The 3,943-nt window shown below is 41.2% G+C and overlaps 1 long non-coding RNA gene across 1 annotated transcript; it reads right to left on the bottom strand.

Annotated features, from left to right (window-relative positions):
- Positions 1-1,019: 1,019 nt before the first annotated feature.
- LOC147751882 (uncharacterized) lies at positions 1,020-3,240 on the bottom strand. Its single transcript, XR_015315665.1, has 2 exons — positions 2,547-3,240; positions 1,020-1,801 (listed from the first exon to the last, which is right to left on the bottom strand). It is a non-coding gene; the product is annotated as an uncharacterized LOC147751882 (long non-coding RNA).
- Between the last annotated feature and the right edge of the window lie 703 nt (positions 3,241-3,943).

Here is a 3,943-nt window from a genome sequence, read left to right as displayed (position 1 = left end):
CCCCCCACCCCTCTTCCATTCTCTCACTTAACTAATTTTTCTTACGACGATGCCTGTGCCTATTTATAATATAACTACTTTTGTCCCCACCGTTTCTCCCGAAACTTCCCCCTTTCTGTGTTTTATCTATTTATTTTTCGTTTGTTCAGAGACCGGTCAGGCCGGGGAGGGGGAACACCATTCCCTAATCCAACACCGCAGCCATTATAATGCCATCATTACCATCATCTTCGCTTGTTCCGTAGCGTTGATATCATCGAGGACGAAGTCGACATTGTCATTGTAATGGGAATAAAAATGTAATACGATTTTTAATAGAGGGCTATTACAAAGTTAATGGGGAAGGAAAGGAAAGCACGCAGGAAAGGGTATTCTACTAAGGACACGGAACATCGCTTTGCTTTTCGGCTGGTTGTAGACAGAAGGACCTGCTGAAGGGAAGTACAAAGGTTGCGGTAGAAGCTGTTCTATTGCATAAGGAGTTTCTCTGGTGGGTAATTTCTGATTCAGCAGAAATGCCTCGATGAGGCTCCGACTTTGATGGCGAGAAGGCAGTTGATAAGAAATAACGAAAATTTCTCCTCATAAGAAGAACTATTTGCGTTGGAGAGGCAATTGATTGAAAAGAGATGCTCATGCATAAACTGGTGTCCTTCGGGACCTGCTTTCTTACAAATTGGGGAAAAAATTATGAGATAGGCTGTGGCAGACAAAAAAGTTTTGTCTATCCATAGACGAGGAAACAAAATTGTCATCGAAGAAAGTTTTGATGAGTAAAAATTTTGCCTCGTGAGAATGCGTAAGGCGGCGCTTTTTCACGAAAAATGATACACTGAAGACATGCTGTTCGTTTATTAATGGCAGCACAGAATGCACTGAGGTATAGGCCTCGAGTGAATTCAAGGTATCTCCGGACGTTAGCATCAAAGGTTATATAGCGATATAGACGGCATTTGCTTTAGCGACTGGATTGCGAAATCGAAGTTTTGCTAGCTAGAAAAGAGCGAACGGTAGAAAAGTTCTCCATAAAAATATATAGTTCCGCTTTATTTTCAATCATAGAAATACATACAATAATAGATTCTATTTCGGCGTTATAAAGATAGCTTGATAAACTGTTTTTGTATTTAATTTATAGGATTTCTTAGTTATATACTAGCCTACGGGTTTATATGGGTGTCTATTTTCTATTAGGCAATGGTGGTTGGCTATGTGTTGGGTTTGCTATGGAATATTTTTCTCCTAAGGCAGTAAGTTGGATTATCTCTTTTTGCTCAATAAGTATGGATAGTTGCGGAAGAAATTTCGACAGATGGAATTCTGGTTTAAATAGTGAACAGATAACACGTCCCCGCAGCCCTAGCGTTGCTAACTGTTTCTAACTCGCTTTGAAGTATTAACCATCTGTAGTTAGTATTAAAAATTTCTGTTGATGTACATATTTACCACCACGATGATTAGCCGATTCTGGGGCAAACTTTATAGAACATTTGTGGATTTACACAACGAATTACGAAACACGGTAAGTGATGAGTCGATAATTTATCTCCGGAAATGACTGCCATGGCAGCTGCTAGCAGATCAAATTTTTCGTCTCCGGCGTCTCCTTTGCATTGTACCGGCATGCACCCCCTATAACAGCCACGAGCCGTAGATTCACATTTACAGAGGGCGCACGACCTGTGCCATATCTGAAACGTTATGTCATTAGGCGCAATAGACTTCTCGGCAACGTACGGTGACTCTTGTAGTCCACAACAGCGGAGACAGTGATCGATTAGACGCGCGACACCTTCCGGCGCTTTCCATACAGAAATAGTTTAGGTTTGTTGAGCGACGTATTACGTAAAAAAAAAAAAGAAAATTAACGGAGTGCGTTAGCAAGAAAAAAGATATTTATGGCTAGGCTTAATTTTAGGTTCTTAGCACATTCCTCGGTTATTCTCGTATAATGGTACTAACATTTGAGCTTTAGCTGTTTAGGTTAAATAAAATTTTTTTGTTGAAAAAAAAAGCGGTAGAGACCATTGTTCGAATTTCCGCCAGCAACACGTCACTTGTTCTTTTGTTAGTGCCCTTTTGTTTTTAGTACGAAAAGCCATCAAATTCTATATGATTGTAATCTTTAGCTCTGTTCGAAATTTATCAGAATTCTGTGTTATAGACGGCCTAGATTTCTGTGCGTATTCTTGCATCGTCATATCATTTTATATATTGTTATATAGTTAGCTTTTCCGGAAAGTGTAAACATAAATTATATTAAACACCGAGACATACAACTTTCTGTACGTACGTGCTAACAGATGCATCAATACCTGCGAGTTAATTTGGATACGCTCGTGTCGACGTGTTTACGTTAAAACGTAAAAATATTTCGTTAGTCTGCCTCATCTTGGCTATAGCCAGCTCATCGTTTCTCAGCCTTTAATCTCTGATCTGTCACGGCATCATCCGACCGCTCAATACGATCTATCGATCTCCGATCATATTTCTGATCTTATCTCACTCAAAATTATAATGAATAAATTCAATTACGTCGGACTTACCCATACCGACACCGCCATCGACGATCCTCGAATATCCAACGCCTGCTAATAGAATCATGGCTAGAAGCTCTCTGCTATTCCGCAAGGCCCGATTAAAACCATTGCTACGGCACATCGTGCACAACGAAAAGGCTGCGAAGGGCAGCGTCCTGATCGTGTAATGCCGACCAAGCCACACTGCTAACCTTTGATTGGACTTGTACTGGTTGCCCGTTAATACTCTGCGACAACTGAGTACTAATACATACGATGGCTATTTGCGCATTCAAGGCGCAATTCAGGAGAGACCTTTCCGGCGTAAAGCGGTGGTATGTAGTACACAGACGCAGCGAACGAGCCGCCGCAGCTGAGACGCTCTGCAAATAGAGAATCCTTTCCAATCCAGTTGGTAAGACTGTTTCCAATAGAAGAATAGCCAGTCAAATTACTAAGGCTGATGCGTTAGCTGATTTCACAGAGTTCAGTTAGAAGTTATCTACTATCCATGAAAAATACAAATAGGTCCTGAAGTACTGGGGCTGTTCCAGACGTAAAACTCGAAATCGTTACTATCTCATACAAGTAAAATAATATTGATCATTATTTGAAGAAGAATTGTGGTACGTTATTAGCAGACCTAATTTGGCCTATAAGAAGGAGTTTTCCTTAACATCTACCTTTAAAATTATGTTATCACTACGCTATTTGCTGCGTCCGATTGACTAATATATGTGGTTTATAGCTTTATTGCAGTTTAAGATTTACTAGGCATAGTTTCAACATGAGCCTAAACTAGACTGGAATAGAACATGTAACTATAGCGCGGGTCTCGAGAGTAGTTTGCATCCATAGCACCATCGTAGGATACTATCCAGACCGCGTCCACTGATGTCTTCAAATCACTCATCTTGTCTTCATTTTTAGTCACTATTGAATAACAACATCAGTGGCAGCCGGAATCGTGATTGACGTGCGAACTCACCTCATCAACGTCCTCGATAGTAATCTCATTTAGAGGAATGTCCTTTCATAAACGGATTGAGGCACAAACAAGGCTGCTTTTCTTCGATAACTTTTTCTACTCACGAGTTTCTGCTGCCGCGTCGATGCTTTATTCAACTAAACGTAGAGCCACGCATAAGTCGCTCACGTCTACAACGAGCACCGCAATGGACAGCGTTTAGTGCACCAAATAGAGCTTACAACCGCTAACTAACGACGCCTGGTTTTACGGTCCCCCGGTTGGACGATCTACGACTATATTCTGATCTGAGAGGACATCAATCAGAAGCTTGATGTTTTCATCGCTAATCCTATCCGACGTATGGCAATGGCGCTATCAACTCAAGTGATTGGCTGGCAGGCTCCCTTCTTACTTGACTAGCTAGCTGGTCTCTGTTGTAGCTTTTGCTGCGGGA

The sequence above is a fragment of the Varroa jacobsoni genome, unplaced genomic scaffold (assembly GCF_002532875.2).
Source record: "Varroa jacobsoni isolate VJ856 unplaced genomic scaffold, vjacob_1.0 contig01926, whole genome shotgun sequence".
In the NCBI taxonomy this organism is placed as follows: domain Eukaryota; kingdom Metazoa; phylum Arthropoda; class Arachnida; order Mesostigmata; family Varroidae; genus Varroa; species Varroa jacobsoni.
Note: the sequence above shows the minus strand (reverse complement) of the source record. Positions and strands in the feature narration are given on the sequence as shown.